Genomic DNA, 18,593 nt, shown 5'->3' with positions numbered 1-18,593 from the left:
ATACCTTTTTCTACAAACCCTTTTTCCTTTAACAAAATAACACAGTGACACTAGCACCTGTGCAAAAACGTTGCCCACATAAAATACAGGCTAAAATTAGCAAAATAATGATTTAAATCAGGAAAGATCAAAAAATAGTAGTTGCTTTGTAGTTTTTGATGCTTGGCGCTACAGTGTGTTTAAGGTTTATGCTGCATTCTCCGATATTAAAAAGTATTGATTGCAGTCAGATAGAACACACAGTCTCTACCTTGTCCCGGCTTAAGAGTGACTACAATGCTGAAATTTCTCCTTGGACCGCAGTGCCGCTACACTGCGGGGGGAGCACGGTGTCTGGATCTCCTTCACAGGCTGTTGGAGGCTGCCGCGCAGGAGCCCGGTTGACTGGTAATGCCTATTAATTACTAATACAAACTGCTAATTAGCAGACCAAACACTGGCATCTGTACAGTTTGTTTTCCCTGCAGCGATGATATTGAGTTCTAACACAAAGAGGCAGTAAACCTGAGCTGCCTGAAGCGTTTCAGAAGTAAAGGGGGCTTGCTGATAAGCGTAGCCTTACTTAACGCCAGGGTCATGCACCACAGAGGTCAGATTTCATAAGGATGAGATGGTAAATGACCTGTTGCAAGATCAACAAAGAACAGAGGTGGGATGTAACATTTGCAAACTGATAGCTACTATTGCTTTGCTCACTATATTTCAGAGGGAATTATTGTAGTTAAATATTACAATTTAGCATTTTTCAAAGAAGCTGTTTTGTTTTTAGCTTGATCACAGTGCTTTTTTGACGTAGTTTTGACCCAAAAAGAGACGTTAACCTGAATCTCAACACTTATTTCATACTGACCTAAATATGTGTATAGCATGGAGTATTAAAAACTGTCAAGTACTTACTGCAACAAATATCTGGTCAGATTTGTAATCTTTACTTATTCTAATTCCTCATTTAAGTCAACATTTTGTTAATTTTATTCAGGTAATGTTCTTCTAGGGATGCTTGTGTTTAGACATCACTTAACATTTCAGAACATTCAGAACTTTTTATATTTCTCAAATTGAAAAAAATGATACCAAAACTCAGGTACATTATTGAAAAAATTCTAACAATACCCAGCCCCCTAGGATCCTAGTTAGGATGCTGACGTCACTCTGGTGTTCATAAATGATCACACTTCGGCACGTTCGGCTAGTATCTGGCCCCCGGGCCCTACCCAGCTCTTCCCAGCCAAGACAAGATGCCACCCCACCCTGCCACCCTGCGTTTCTCACACAAAAAAATAAATGAGTAATCGGCCACAAAGTGTCAGCCAGCCTTAATCCCCTTTTAATTTCCTTGTGGGGCCTGCGCCAGGGCTCTGGCTGCAGCATGAAGCTGGCCGCTGATGGCAGGATGGCCGTGGTGACAGGCAGGCAGGCAACGCAGGCCTGGGGGTGTTTACTGTGATCCAAGCAAAGAAAATACAATAACCACACACTGCCACCACTGTTTGCCTTACACTTGAGTGGGATTTAGGTTTCCCCAGCACTCTGTCACAAGTACGTGTGCACACGTGCCCACACACACACAAATTGTCATGCAACCAGATTGTAAAATGGACATATGCATGCTCTTTTTCTCTCTGCTTCCCTCATGAGGGTGCACACACACACAAACACACACCTACATGCATATATTAAAGCATGTGCTCGAGCACTCAAGCACACCCCTGGTAATACTACTCTAGATGAGGCTATTTATATCTTAATTTATACAGGTTGGTCTCAACGTAGGGGTCGTCGCCACACAGCTGCCCAAACCCTGGCAATCCCACAATGCCAAGAGTATTATCTCCTTTTTGAACAGCAATTTATTTTCTTCCCTCCTCACAGTTTCTCAAAAAGAAAGGTCCCGTCATTAAAATGTATGCTTTCTCAATGCACCCGCACCGGAAAAGGGCAGCCGGCGAACTGCATTCACTCCCTGTTCACATAATGAAAGGAAGAACTAGGTGCAGGCTGAGGAAACTGTGCACGTCTTTGTAACACATTTGCCCGAGAGGTGGGTTCAGTGGAACAAAATGGAGAAGGTTAACGTTATTCTGGCAGATGAAGGAATTTTTCGTGACATTTACACACAGCGGGGATTTTCTCCCTGGGAGCACCCTCATAACACTCGACTACCCAGCATATGAGCAGTGGCATACACATGAAGTGTACAAAATATCAAAAATGCTTCCTTGTTCCAGCAGACACATGCTTTGAGGAAGCTATGCACACTTAATCTGCTAAATGTGCACCAATCGAGAAAGAGAAAGAGGCGTGCGTAGAAAATGGCTAACAAGAGGGATTTTAAGGTTTTTAGATAAAGCTTGCAGAGCTGTCCAACGAATCAGATGGTTGGTTTACGAATATCACAGATGTTTTGGTGTTTGCGTACACGGGCGGCTAATAAGTAACAAATAACCGTAGTGCAGGTGCCAATTTGCCAGTTTGCAGAAATATAATTTAGGAACGCTCTCACCACTACACAGTTTGTCCACCAGAGAGCACAGACAAGTCGATTTTTAATGTCTGACTCAGTACATATCACAATAATAATAATATGAACAAATAACAGAATTTAAGAAATCCTTATTGTTTTTGTTGTGTGTTTTAAGTTTAAAATGAACTTGCGATATATCAGGATCAGACCTTATAACTCTCAAATATAGAAAGTGGAATTTAAAATATGGAAAAGGATTTGTCTTCAAAATCCAGAGGGTCGGATTTTTGTTCAGAGAAAGATGTCCTTTCTGTTTACGACCGTGACAAACAGAATGAGACTACAGTTTTGGTAATCGGTTAATTGTCTTTTTTTCAGCAAAAATCCCCAAATTTAGCTTCTAGCTTCTCAGTTGTGAGAATTTGTTGCCTCAAGTTGACTTATTTGACAGGACCCTAAATATCTTTGGTTCTGGCAATTTTAAGATGTCACATTGCTTAAGGAGAGTGCAATGAGCATTATTCACTGTTATAGACCCAATGATTCAATGATTAACCAATAAATTAATCAGCAGTTGAATCAATTATTAAAATGATTTTTAGTTGCAGCTCTGAAATTCAAAGTCAAACTATACCTGGAGCCTCTCAAATGTGAGGATTTGCTACTTTTCTCTGTTTTGTATCACTTGAGTTTTGGAAAAGACAAAGAAAAAAAATTTAAAACGTCACCTTGGGCACTAGGAACTTTTTACTATTTACTGACATTTTCTAGATTAAATGAGTAATTGATGAATAAAAAAGAAAATCTTTAAATTCAGCCATATGTGAAGGTTTCTCCTCTATCCCCCCCTCTTAGATTTATTTAAAAGCATCTGCTATGGTGTCTGATTACAAATAAAGGCCTCTAAGTGGAAAAGAGAATATTCAAAGTGTCTCTACTTTTTCTAAGGGTTTTTCTAATCGCCAGCTCTCACAGCAAAGGTCTTTATGGCAACATAAGGGGTTAGCCTAGATTTTCAGTCCAGTCTCATTTAAGGCTAATTCCTGTGTGGGTCTGGATGTTTGATCCCATTGCCCATCTGAAGTAATTAAAGGGTTATTAGTAAACAGATATTCACGCTCGCTCACTCTTGCCAACTGTTTCATGCCATCTGCTGCCGGCGCACGTGCTTTGACATTGGAAATATGCTGCTGAACCGACACGGGTGTTTCAACGCATAGGGAATGAACCGAGCTTTCATCAAGTCTAAACACAGTCAAACAGTGTCATCTTTGTGCGTGTGTGTGTGTGTGTGTGTGTGTGTGTCCGTGTCAGTGTGTGTGTGTGTGTGTGTGTGTCCGTGTGAGTGTGTGTTTGTGTCAGAGAATAGAACAGAAGGATGAGCAGGAAATTATATGCTCGCTTGGGCTATTTTAAACCTGCTTGTTAATTTCAATCCCTTTTAACTGGCTCTACTTTAGTTACCAGCCGGCCACTATTCTTATATTTCATCTCCACAGACCCCCTTCCTTCTCCTCCTTCTTCTTCTCTCGCTGTCTCTCTCTCCTCCAGCTCCAGCTCTGCCCTCCTGTCTGTTTTTATCCTTTTTTTATTTTCAGTAATATAGAAGGGATTAACCCTGCTGGCCCCTCGGTGGTTACTGTTTCATTTTATTCTTATTAAAATCTTAAGAACCTGCTTTATTATTCCTGTTTGATACCACCTCAATAATCCTCTGCCTGTGTGTGTGTGTGTGTGAGTGTGTGTGTGTGTGTGTGTGTGTGTGTGTGTGTGTGTGTGTGTGCGCGTGGGTGGGTGGGTGTGGGTGTTTGTGGCATGCAGCCACAGACCCATAGGTGTGCTGTGTGATGGATGTGTGCGCTTGTGTTTGGGCCGGCAGGAAGTCCAGGACACATTACACAAATTTTAATCACACGTGTGCAACATAGATAGATATATAGATGCTCAAGTGCAATCTTATGCTGGCTCTGAAATCCAGGAGAAGCGACACAAAATGACACGTCGCACATTTTAACTCATCGTCTCGTGTGTTTCTCTGTAATTCGACACATTTTTTTCCCCCCGTCCGTGTCAGAGATGGCTATTACTGTTGATGGGTCTCTAGTGTTTGCTGTGATCTTTCTTACAGTGAGCTGCATTGATTTTGTGAAACCTCTGATAAATCTCAGACAGGAACTAGACAGGAGTGTTGTCACAGCAAAGCTTCCCTGGATCACGCAGTGATTTCTCCTGCAGTTTCACTGACCCGGGGAGGTTTATTTAGAGAAGCAGTGCAGAGTGGCGCTGTAAGGTGTCGTCAGTTTGTGTTTTAATTACATCTACTGCTAAATAGTTGAAATTTAACCTCCGCTGAACATCAGCTGGAAGATGGGAGGGAGGGGATTGATCAATCCAATTAGAAATGTCATTGATTTCTCGCATTGAGTTTAAAGTTTTAATGTTATGTGCCTGAGTCAAGACAAAGAAAGAGTGCAGTATCTCTTGCTCTGAGTTTTCAATTTGCCATATATAAGCAGGCAAATTGGGGGTTGGAGTGAGGGGATACATTTAAGGTTTGATTTCATCCTGCCAGAGGAATAGTTAATGTGACGTTAACCTATCATTTAGTATGCTTTTGAAGAGCATCTGTCCAAGTCCTGCTGTAAGCCTTTCAACCTGGAGACCGCTCATCTCTTCATTAAAAGTGTGATACTGTTCAAGTGTCTCTGCAGGGAGCCGGGAGCACAGAGGATTACACTATTGACTTAGAGAAAGGTCAACATTATTTGATTTTCTCAAAGGTTACTATTTATACGTATTTATCGACTGCCGTTTCCTCATAACATCCTCAAGCGCGCGGGAGCGGCACATACATTCATTTTCTTTTCTTAGTTCTCCCGTTTTGAGAGTCTAATGCAGAAGTATGTGCATTCTAATTTCTCATTTACGATGCATTACATTCAGATGAGAGGGGGATTGTCGGGGACAAAGCTGATCACGCTGTGTGAGATGACTCAGAAATTGAACCAAAGTGTTTCATTAAGAGCTGTTGGCTGGCTGCTAAGACAACACAGGGGGTATAATCCCCCCCCCCAACCACCACCACCACCACTCCCTCCTTCCTTCAAATTTCTTTCTTTCCTTTTTCATTACTCTTTTACTCGCATCCTCAACAGCCCCTCACCTCTTTCTTCCTCATTTCTCCTTCCATTTCCCTTCCTCTTTTCCCCTCTCTTTCTGCAAGGCCTGTGCGAGCACCTCCTCCTTGCAAACAGAGACATAACCAAATCCACCCCCCACCCCCGCCTGCCTGTGCACCGGGGTCACGCCGTCAAAATGACTCTTTTTATTACAGTTCATAAACAGCGACTCCCCCGGCGGCCCCGGGAAATTTCACATAAACTTTGATCAAACAGACGTTAGCCTCCCTGGTCCTCAACCACCTCTTTCCATGCGTGAAAATAGCTCCGCTCAATCACAGGCAGAGAAAACACGCCGAAAACAGTGCAAATAGCAAGGCAGTCACTGATATATCAAGTCATTATTGACCAGAACACCAGGGGAATAGTTCTCATATAAAAACAATAAGTTACTCTTTGCCTTTTCCTTTTCTCCTCTGCCCTCCTCTCTTTTTAGCGGAGGAGGAAATGTAAGGCGAGGCACTGGCAGTAAACTTTGTGGCTTAAAATTAATAGCTTTGAGGGGAGCTCAGGTGAGCGATCAAAAGTGATAAAAGCATCCAAAATAAAAAGCGACAGTTGATTTAACCGTGTGTACGTAGATGCTGGGAGCTGTACAGTAGTTCTTCGTGGTTTTCTCTCGCTTCGTCATCCTCTCCATCTCGTTTAGTGGAGCTGTCAGGCCAGTTTCTCTCAGCACCGAGGGCTCGCAGAGCTCCCTTGTTGGTATTCATGGTCGAGGCTCGTCGTAATGGAGACGAGCAGCAGGAAAGCAACACAGTGTTTTGTTTTGTCTAGTTGGGTTCTCAGGGGAAGAGTCGCCACAGCTTTTATTAATTGCAGGGGCAAAGGTCAAATCATTTTCACTTTTCTCAGGTCACGCTTAAATCACCTTGTATGAGTTTTAAAACATTTCAAATATCACCTGGCGCTCCGTATTCAAAACCTCATGCTTGTTCGCAGACTGTGAGTGAACACAAAATTGTCCAACAACTCACACTTTCAGATATTGGGCACAGCGTTAATTAAAGGGAAAATCCATAATTTTGTTTAAAAAAGAAAGTTTACTTCCAATACCCATAAGCTTATAGTAAAATTGTGATTTGTACTGACAGTAGCCTCTGCATATTAGATCCTGCTTGAAAGATTTTTTTCAGTGACATCCAAAATAGATTTTATGTAATGTTTTATAAATAAAATCATGTCTAAATTGTAAAGAAATACTGTTTATATATAAATATTTTATTATTATTTATTCATTATATCAACATTTGTGCAGGTATATTCCAAATATCTCACTCGGTACTCAGTACCACTCATCTGACGCTGCACTTACTCTCAGATTTTGACAGATTTGGGGGTCTGTAATGAGCAGACCACCCTATTTGTAACTTCCACCACAGGACTTCCCTATTCGAAGGTGCCCAAGCCAAGTTCTATTGTTATGTTAGAAAAAGTTTTTTTTATTTTTTTTATAATAATACCTACTTTTGGGAGCAAAGCATCAAAGGGATAGACTCTGCATACCCAGCTTGTCCTTCTCCAGTCAGACAGTGATGATTGTGTGTCAGCGTGTGTGTGTGTGTCAGTTTTCTATAGGAGCCTGATGCAGCTGAGCTATAGTTACTCCCCTGTATTGTTCGCGTTTGTGTGCCTCCTCAGCGCACTGTACCAGCACTGCCTGGGTCCTCATATCAGCCGGTCTATCTTCCCCACCCCCCACTGACTCCTCACCTTTCCCTCCGCTGCGTATTATGACTCAACTTTGCCTTTCTTATACACCCGTTAGCTGCGCCAGTTGCTCTATCTCTCCGAGCCATCTCCCCCCGCCTCCCCTCTCTACTAATCCTGTCCCAGGCCTAATTGAAGGGGACAGCAGCTCAGCAGGGTCACACTCAGACGTGGCTTTAAAATGGAGAGCCCGGGTTCCCGAGTGACACGTCTCTCCATCCTGATCAGCTTGATTTCTTTTTTTATTTTATTTATTATCATATATAACCCTTTCTCCCTCTTCCTCCTCCTGGGGGTCAGAAGCAGTCGACAAATTGTCAGAGAAGAAATAGAGGCTCAGTGCCTCTAGTTAATTATGACTTAGGGTGCGAGTTAGGGAGCAGTGTGTGTTGACATTGTCATAGTTATCACGGGAACATCTGTGTATGGCCTGTCAGAGGTGTGGGAGTGTGCAACTGTGCTCAAAGCAAAGGAGGATGTTTGTGTGCCTGCATGCATATACGCACTGCAGATGCATGTGCTTTTTTTTTCTTCTTCCTTCTGTTTTCATGTGTCCATGTGGAGGCTGATGGTTCCAGGTTTGGATGGCGGCGTCTTGGCACCTGCAGGTCTGCTGAGACCTGCCTCTGCGTAGGATCAAGGGGTGCAGGGGCTGCTGCTGCGCCCAGCCAGCCTGACTGCACACCAGCTGCAATCCCTAATGCCTCAGCCACAGCCTTGGCAGGCTGTGCCCCTGCCCTTTTCCTCCCAGCTCTACGTCTTGGCAAAAATGGAAGCTTCTTCTTGTGAATTTATTTTATTCCTGCTTCCTCCTCTTCACGCCTCAGGATATGTGAAATACATTAATGCCATTTGATGATGGAGTTTGACCAGTGGGCACATGATTAGACATGATTTCCGCTCAGCCTTTAAATCTGCTAAAACCATGTGTTTATGGGTAATTACACTGGATGTAATTGCATAATGTATAAAAAAAACTCAGACAAGCCAGATAGAGCTGTAGATCATAAATCACGCTGCAGCACTGTGTGGAAACATGTTTGATGTGGTGGATTTTTATAGGGAGCCTGTTTGTCTTTGTACTTGTGTCAATGTTTACAAATATGTTAGAATTATTTTTTAGGGCTCATAGTGTTTGTCCTTTACTGTGTGTAAGAGGATGTTGATATTCTTAGGAAAAAGTGTTATGAGAGCAGTCAGGAAAAGTTGATTCCCATAAACAGGCTAACTTGAGACATCTGCTGTGAGAGGCACTTGAATCACTATTTACTGTTTTGCAAATTTCCATTGCACATCACAACCTGTGTTTTTCTTTTTTTTTTTTTTCTTTTTTTTTGGATTATTCTCTGGCAAGTGGGAGAATTTGTTGTGTTTTCTTGGGGTGTTATTATGGTTGAGTTTGGGGACTGTCAAAGGGACGCGGCGCTGCACAGTTAAACTGGGACTCTCAGTACCCATCAGGCCCCTGTGAGTCTTTGTGAAGACGACACCACAGAAGGCGCCTTCCAGAGAAAGCGTCACATCCAGTTAGCAGACATCCGGCGTGCTAAAGAGGTTAAACTGCTGCGCCTGGCACAGCCAATTGTATTGATAACCGTTTGAAGCTGGTTTTCTCTCCTACCTGGCATCACGCTTCACACGCTTTATTCGGCTTGCCACTCCAGACGAACTTCAAACCTGGGAGAGTGCCTTTTCCTCCACTCGGGTGTATATAGGTGTGGGTGTCTGTGGGCGTCTGTGTGTGTGTGTGTGTGTGTGTGTGTGTGTGTGTGTGCAGAGCCATGGGCCTTTGCTGTTGTTTGTTTGTGCTGCCTCCATTCTATAAGCCAGGCCTCTGATCTTGCAGGCAACATGCCTCCAAATTCCTCTGCCGTTCCTGCTCCATGTAAATATATCGGTGTCAGTTTGTCTGATGATGAAATGAGCATTAGGATCCGTAGCAAGGCAGGGAACCACACCGCTTCTTTTGCGATTAAAGCCATCCTCTTGGCAGTGTGAGATCTCCGGCTTCTGTTCGTGTTAGAGAATAAAGTTTCTGCGAGCAGAAAAGTGTCTTAGCACATCTGTGTTTCCTCTTGACTTCCCGGTCTATTCCTACTTCTGCTTTACCGCTCTCTGCTGTCTTTCCCTCTCACACTCCACCAGTCTTTCGTTATTGGCTTGTTAGCCCGAGGTCCTCGCCTTGGCCTGGAGTTATGGCTCTTGTCGGGCAGCTGCTCGACCAGCCCTGGGGGTCCTCAGAGGCAAATGGCATGTCAAGGAGTGGTCACTGTGGTAGATTGTCTTCCCCACAGTCAGCCTCACCGCCAGCAGTCTCACTTGTCCAATTAGGAGCTTTTTGGCCCCCCTTTAAGTCCCCAACCCGTCCACTCTTGACTGATTCCCCAACATCTCTGGAACCAAGACGGAGATACCTGACACCATGCAAGAACACTGGTACACATAAATATTGCGTGTGGGCAAACGACGAGCTCAAACACACGGCCAAACAACAAAATAGCAGCACTCTTGTCTGCGCACACGTGTGGGCATGAATGAGTCGTTTATGGTCGCAGCTGATTTTTATGTGTGAGTTTGCATAATAAGTATGTTAATGAGCCCAGGTGAAATGGCGTGTGGGCCACACCTTGTGCTGAAATCACAAGTTGAATTGATCATTTGATTTCATTTATTAACAGTTTTGATATTCACTAGTTTCAGCTCCTCAAACGTGACTGGACTATCTTTGGGTTTTAGACTGTTGGTTGGACAAAACAAGCTGTTTGAAGACGGTGAGGAATTGTGATTTTTTTAAACTATTTTATGACATTTTTAACAATTAAGATAATTTGACAAAAACAAATCAGCAGTAGTTGAACTGTTCTTTTAAATAATAGTTCACTCTGGTGCATCTTTGGTTTGAAAGTCTTGTGTGTGGATAATTAGTAATACCACAATATGTTTTAATTATTGTTATTTGAAGTTGACCAGACTTGATTAGCGACTTGCTCATCCAATCACAGAGCTCACTGGCAGATGCTCAGATCCACCTAACTGATGATTTAATTGTAACAGCTTTGAACTGGCGTAGAGACGGACATTGCATTTACACTAACTAACTGCTAACACTGATGAGTTTGCTGCGTCAAGAGGGTGGAGCTTGGTATTAGCACATGAATGTGCTGGTTATTAGTAGTCTAATGCCTGCCTGGACTTGGAATATGACAGTACTGTGAAATGTTGCACATGTAAATCAAACTGAGGCTGTGCTGTTACTCCTGCCTGCCATCGCTGATTGAATCGATTGTCGTGTGCTCGCTCACTCCCCCGGAGGCTAAGCAACATCAATCATTTCCTTCCTGCCAGAAACCGCAGTGTTGCTCCCTAGGCATTTCTGCAACTTTCTCATAATTTCTCCAGTGCTGAGACTTGAACGCTTGATATGAACAAATTATAAGAAGAAAATAAACATTTTATGTTTTGGGGTGGATTTGGCAGCCTGTAAAAAGCGCACGTGTTGACATGTTCAGAGTCCTATAATACAGAACTCAGATGTAAATATATTATTCGTTTAGGACTCCACCTCCATGAGTGAAGGCATCATACAGCTTTCTAATATGTAGGGCTGGGTGGTAACAACTTTCATTTCATTCTTTTGGAATTTTTTATACCATGTCAATTTTATATTTATGCACCATAATACCAAAGCAAATTCCTTGTATGTGTAAGCTGTTTCTGATTCTGATATGAATCATATCGTGATGACATGATCATATTAATGATTCCAATGATTCCTTTTCCAAAAGAAAGTTATTGAAGTTTTTTTTAGTGCTGAAACAATTGTGATTATTTTAAGTGATTAATCATGTAAGGTTATTTATCAAGCAAAAAGGTCAAACATTTTCTGGCTGCAACGTTTCAAAGGTGACTTTCAGCTTTTCTCTCTTTTATAAATTGAATATCTTTTGGTTTGGGGTTGTTGGTCGGACAAAACAAACTATCTGAAGACGTCAGCCTGGGCTCTGGGAATTATTTTTACTAGTTTTGACATTTTATAGATTAAACAATCAAGCCATTAACCTGTAAAAAATAATATAATAATAATAATATTTCTCCATGATGAAAATTATTGTTTGTTGCAATCCTAAAGTTATTGATTTCAATCATATGACCCAGCCCTGCTAACATGCAAATATCTCCGTCTTGGTTACATAATCAAAGTGTTTGCGTGGTGCCCATCTTTAATGGCTTTATGATGGAAACTCTGCAGGTGCAGCACTTGACCCCAATGATTTAATTTACTGGCAAATTAGTGCACTTTTTGCTTTTGATTTTCTTCTGTTAATCCTGTTTCCCATCTTCTATCTCAAATCACTCCTTCGCTTTGTTACGCTCACATGCACACTGATGAACCGCAATGACCCTTGCTGGAAAAAGCAGGAACCTGTTAGCCATCGACACTTTTTTAATATTATTTTTTTTTTCATTTTACAAAGACTGCATGGCCCCCTAACGCAGCCCCCTCCCCTTCCTCACCCCAACCAACACACAGGGAGGAAGGCCTAATTCAAAAATGCGTGGTCCTGCTCTGCTCTCTGCCCTCCACCAGGAGACAGAGTGTGAGAGAGCTGCCAGACATCACACAGAAGCACCGTTAAAAATACATGTATACCACTCCTCATCATTTATTGATGGTCTCTCCTCCCTTTATGTTTATAAGGTGAGCGGCATCCCTGTGGCCCTGGTCAGTGACCCCCAGGGTCTACCGGGCTGTCCAAGAAACTGCCTGTTCCCTTTAATTTACCCTGCTTTCAAATGAGACCAGATCATGGACACTATTGCACATGTGTAAGCTGTATGTGGGGATCACTTATAAATAGTAAGTTGCTGCTGTGTTGAAAATTTTGTAGTTTCAAGAAAAATCTGCTTTTTCAAGGTTTGGAGATTCAGCTTTATTATGAGATGGCTGACCTTGGGTGTGTAATGGGATTAAAATGTATTTTTAAAGGGTGTGACCCCTTGTTCTTTTCACCTATAAAAGGTCACGTAACCTTTCAGTTTAAAAATGTCAATTAAGAGGCAATGATGAAATTCCAGTCCCACTGTCAATCAGATACATTTACCATCACTATGAACAACGGCATAGCAGTCAAGGCAACCCACATCATGAGTGTGTCTTCACACAGAAGGGTTATTTTTCAGTCTGTGTAGTCCTTCTCTTGTTTGCTCTTGTTGAATTTATCATGTTGGGTCTACTGCAGATGAATAACTTTGCATTTATATTGTGAAAGCTGAAAGAAAATGACTTGTTTGTGGTGCGATTTTATAGCAGAGTTTGCCATTTCCTTGAATGTCTTTGTCTAGAAGTCTTATACAGATCAGTGTGAGATTTACTCATTGCTTGAAGTTGTCATCTGGTCCCAGAGGCATTTCCAGGGCTGGTTGGCCGGTGGGGGTCAGGGCCTCAGGGTGTTTCTTCTTCTTCTTTTTTTTTTTTGCCATGTCGTCTGGCTGAAGTGGCTGCAGAGAGGCACAAAGTGGCAGGCGGCAAAGCCTGCCGTAACACAACATGGTATTGATTGAATAATCTCTGTGTCATCTGATAGTAATGGGGCTTACACTGACCCCCTGCTGCAAGCTACACAGCTTTCATTACTCCCTGGGAAAAATGGAGACATTCACATCAAGAAGAAATCAAGAATGTGTTTGTTGCTGTTATGTGTTTTTATACCAATTACCCATTGGGATCATATTGTATCTATCTAACCAATATATCACATGCATGACACCAATCGCCTTGAGCTGCTGTTCACTTCTTCTTTGGTAATTCCTTATGTGAATATCAGTTTTGCTAAATTTAGGCTGTATTTTCTTTAGGAAAAGGTTTTGCAAAGTTCCTTTGAGTTAACATCAAATTAAATGTGCATTTGATATGTGTTATGTCTTATATTGGTTAAAAGAGAAATAGGATTTTGCATTCCTTTAAGGTATCAAACATTCCCCCATCATTATCAGAAAGGCTAATGTTATGGTCAGAGATCCAGATTTCCAAAAAACAAACAAATAAAACTAAATTATGAAAATATACTGGCTTATCCTGTTTACTTAAGGGACAGTTAAAAGTGAAAAATACTGCATGTAATTGCTCGTGACCTGTTTTACGAGTTGCCAGGTGAGGAAAACTATCCATGTCAGCCTCTTTGTTGCAATTGCTAGTTGGATATATTGTGAATTGCTGACAGCTCCAGTGTTACTTAGTCGGCAAAGAGAACTACGGAAGTGTAGCCTAAAGAAAATGGGTGGCAGTAACATCTAAATAAAATCTAACGTTAACACTAATACATTTGACTCAGCTCATTTAATAGCAGCTATAGGCCTAGCTAGACTTTTCATTTGTTACTGGTTGTTGTAAACTATCTATTACAATTGCAATAGGCTATGTAACATTATTTTTAATTTATTTTTTTCTAATTTAGCCTATTAGTTGACTTTTTAGCTACTGCAAGGACAGAAACTGGGGTAACTATCTTGGAATAATGTGTTCAATTGTCTCCAGTCTGCCAATATTGCTTGAGTTGCTTGCCTTAACTTAGGAAGCCTATCGGTCCCATTGATGCCTGATGCCATATGTGTCAATAGTTCTTATAGGCTATGATTGCTGCTCTTACTCATGGATCTCTTACTTTGCTGATGCTTGTAAGTTGTTCCTCAAATGTAAGTCGCTTTGGATAAAAGCAAAATGAGTAAATGTAGCATTAGATGGACAACCAGTTAGTTTAGCATTGAAAACTTTGCTAGCTAGGCTGTGCCAGCTGACTGAATAAACTCATTTCAGACAGACAAGGCATCCCAATGAAACGAGTGTAAGGTTTGTTTTGACAATTTTGTCTAAAGGTGTCAAAAGGTTACAACTGTTGTGGAAAACTTGAGTGCTGTCACCTGTTAATGACCTGACCTTTTAATTTTATTGACATTTAATACAAAACATTTAATAGAGTTTTGAGCATAGGTGTCATTTACACTTGGGACGCCGGGGACATGTCCCCGTCACATTTGAAATGGCTGATTTTGTCCCCATCACTTTTGTTAAAAATGTTCTCAAAAATAGCTTGCACCAAGAAATGTTAACTAACAAATGAAAATGTTTTGAGAAAGGTTTATTTGCACAATAAAACATGAAATGCAATTTAACTATCATAGAAACAAATGTGCATTGTCCAAAAAAAGTAACTTAAGCAAAAAAAATAAAAATACAAGCTGCAGATTACTGCATTATTTTCTATTGTATTTTTTTATTCATGAATTGCAACCTGGCAGCTGATTTTTTTGTTTTCCTTTATATAAATAAAGACATTTACACTGTAAATTGGAGCAGAAAATGTCTCCAGAATGCAGGACATTAAACGTTTAATGCTTAAAATCTTCTGGGAGAGGACCCTGAGGCCGCTGGCTCATATATTACAACATTAAATTGGCTATTTCTTCAAAATAATGTTAAAAATCTTCCTGTCTTGTTCTTGTGCATCGTCTCATGACCCAAGTGTAGGCTATCATCACGCCCGTGATCTGGGCCCTTAGGTCCCCACCACTTTTCAACATAAAGTGATGCCCTTGGTTTTGAGGGTGCCTGAGTGGGCCATATCCAAGCTGTCACATATGGTAAATTCAGTCAGTCAGTTGGGATATTAACCATCCTCTGCAGTCCAGTAGAAATGAAAGAATGAGAGATTTCAAGTGCAGGCTATGTGTGTGGTTGTGAAGCAGCCCCACCTCTCTCTTCCCTGCGTCTATCCCCCTTCTCCCGCTCTCCTCTCCTGTCTTCCTCCTAACCCTCCTTCTGATCCGAGAGGAAAGCTTTCATTATTTGCTGAGATTGGGATGTCAATCCCCGCGACCCTGACCCAAGTTTGTAGTGCTCCCCCGTCATATTGGGGAAATGATTAGTGGGGTTATCTCCGCTCCAGTCCGCGAGGCTTTCATTCCTCCTCGCTGCCCCCCCGTACCTCCAGGCAAGGAGTGGATCTCTAAGGCAGGCTGCTGCTCTCCTTTCACTCCTCCACACTCTCCCCCTTTCCATTTGCTACTTCATCATGTAGGCCTTCTTCATCTCTCTAAATGTCTCTGTTCATTGCTGAGTCAGATTTATTTTACGCCAATCTTTTTCTCCTCCATATTTTCTGCTGTTAAGCCATAGACATTTTGGTTAGATGAATGAAGTTGGCTACTTTCCCCTGCCTGCTGTATAGACTCTAAATACTGCAAACATAAACTGAAGATCAGTGCATCCAACTGCAGCCTATATTTTACATTTTTACAGTATAAGCGCCATGATCCTATTTAAAACAGACTGCCATATTTCCAAAAGAAACACATACATAGGAGCTGCTTTGTGTTTCTCATTCCTCTGTCGGTTTTAAAACATTTTAATCACTTTGCATGTTTTATTATTCAAAACTTTTATTGCCCTGTTAAGAGGGAAAAAACAGGCCTTTGTGTATGGATGTGAAAGAAAAAAATCTTTAACTTTCTCTTTTTTGGGAACCACAGTCAAACACTTTGTTTGGAGCATTACACATGAGAGTTTGTGTGTAATAAAGTGCTTTTGCTCTGTTTTGAAACATTTCTGTGTGCTATGATGGCTTCAAAGGTTATTCCAAAATGCCCTAAATACATGTAATATGTAGGATAGGGGTTATAGGCATGTGGGAATACATTCATGTAATTTCTTCTCTGGCTAACAGCAGATATAATAGCCCATATAAAGGCATATTTTACTTGTGCACACAAAACAGTCAAATTAGTTCTTTTCGTTTATTGCCATTGTTGGGGAAAATGGTAAAATAGGCCATGCATTTCTTGAACATTTTAATTGATCTATTTTTCATCTTCCCCCGCGGATGTTTAAAACAAAACGCTGGCAGTGTATTGAAACAATCTTAATGCGAGCTGCAGATTTGCCTCATTGGTCCACTGAAAGGAATGAAAGCAAATATAAAAAGCTTTCACACCACGAGCACAATGCAAATGACGCTTTGATTCACTCTTAATTTCATCAAAAGGTTGTGTTTTTGTTTAGTTCGTTCTTTAGAATTATTATTATTATTCGGAGTCCGTGGGATTAAGCAGGAGTCACTGATCCTCTGGGTCTCTAAGCCTTTCTTTTTTTTTTTGTCTGTCGGGAGCTCAACGAGACTCCATCCGCACTTCATTAACCCTGAGCCGGGGACAATCCACGGTAAGAGCCGGGGGATTTACCATCAGCCTTTCACATGCAAAGAATAGAGGGGGGAAAAATCTCCGAGTCATCCAACAAGACACACGGAGGCTTTTCCTTATATAATCAGCTGTGCACTTTGCAAGAATAACCCCCTTCTCCATACAAAGGGTCATCGTTATCTGAATCGGTCACGGATCCTCATGATGGGACTATAATGATCGTTTGGCAAGTTGGGAGGTGTTTGATTTCCTCCCCTCCCCTCTCTCCTCTTCACCTTCTCGGTCGTCAAAACTCTGCTCGGCCCACTGTATTTTTAATGCAATTTTACGCATCATAAACGCGCCAGTTATCAGGCCGTCAGTCTGATATTTCACGGCCACTAAGTGGAGGCCCCAGATAACAGGTGCCATGCGTGGATGACAGCAGGGGGAGCTGGCTATCAAACCCATTATCGACTTTCAATTAAAACCTATTAAAGTCTTTTGTCTAATCGTTAACATCCTACAAGCCAAGTCTTGTCCGTCAGCCTGAACTCCTTTAACCCCCAACGCACTACGGCTGGATAACTTGGGGCCTCATAGACTTGGATGGTGTGTGTGTGTGTGTGTGTGTGTGTGTGTGTGTGTGTGTGTGTGTGTGGGGGGGGGGGGGGGGGGGGGGGGGGGGGGGGGGGGGGTTGGGAGAAATTTGAATGGAGGAGGGAGGGGTGGTGGCGATGGAGCCGCTGACCAGCTGTCCCCACGCTGATTCCCGGTCTGCAGTCAGCTCCAGCCCGGTCACCAGCTGCTGGAGCCGTTTGGCAGAGGAGCGCACATCCAGCACCCTCAAGGAAAAGAAGGATGGAAACAATCAATTTCCAAATGGGATCATTTAGGGCACTTAAACAATTGCGCACATAACATTAATATTTCATCTCCTGCATTGTTTATGGAAAACGAATTGGAGTTGCTGCTGTTAATTTAGGAAAGTGGGAATGGTGACAGAGGGTGGGAGTGGGGTGAACATGACAGAGGCTCCATTTTGGACATGTGGGTATTTATTGTGTGTGTATGTGTGCGTGTGTGTAGGGGGGGTAGCTATCAATTTCCAATCAAACTTTCTACCTTCCTCTATACACCTTACGATCAAAACTGTGCATTTATATAAAACGCAGCACTAAAATGTAGTAAGTAGCCTAATAAAAGCCCATTTTTGTGTTATTAACACAGAAAAACATCAACATTTGTTCAAATTGAGCTTAGTTGTATAATTGTTGCGCAAATCCACGCTCTTCTTTTGAAAAGGTTAAGAAAACGGATGTTAAAATAGGCCTACTTTGCTCCGCTGGTGACGCTCTTATTAACTTTTTTTTTTTTTTTTTTTTTTTTTTTTTTTTGCCCTTCACGCCCTCATCTCAACATTTAACAAATTAAATTAACGACACTAAACCAAACAGAGGAGGGGGAAGTGGTTTGACAGACATGTTCAAATTCACTGGAACACGTCTTACTCTAATAGAAACCCGCGAGCCCTTAAACGTGTGTTTATTTTCGAGCTGCTTCCCGAAAAGCGGGGATGTTTTAATTAAAGCTATACGCCACCCATCTCCCCAACCTTTTGCTCATTGACTCTGAAATGTGTTCATATCACTTTATAATAAAAACACTCTATTGGCATATTTAATATTTGGGCAGTGGGCAGTCAAGCTCTCAAAAACATTGAGCAAGCCTTTACATGTAGCCTACTTCAAATGTTTCTTTCTGTCTTTAATATGGAAACTATATTTTTTTGGCACCCAACTAGAGTGTTTAAAATATTTTTTTGTGTGTGTGAAATTATTATAAAGCATAGCCTATTTGTTTAAAACGTTTTCCACAGTTGCCATTGTGATTCTTTACAGGAGGACTGTCTTTTGAAACACGTCTGCAATCTCAACCAAAACGAAACATTTTAAGTATGATATTTGTTTCTATCATATCTGTTTTGTCCTTATACTGCATGTTTTAAATGGAGAAATCCATGTAAGCAGAGAGTGTTTATTCTCTCTGACAAGCCCCGTGGCATT

The sequence above is a fragment of the Micropterus salmoides genome, unplaced genomic scaffold (assembly GCF_014851395.1).
Source record: "Micropterus salmoides isolate LMB-PRFRI ecotype aquatic unplaced genomic scaffold, ASM1485139v1 Ms_hic_scaffold_20, whole genome shotgun sequence".
In the NCBI taxonomy this organism is placed as follows: domain Eukaryota; kingdom Metazoa; phylum Chordata; class Actinopteri; order Centrarchiformes; family Centrarchidae; genus Micropterus; species Micropterus salmoides.
The sequence above is the reverse complement of the archived record's forward strand: the minus strand, read 5'-3'. Positions refer to the sequence as shown.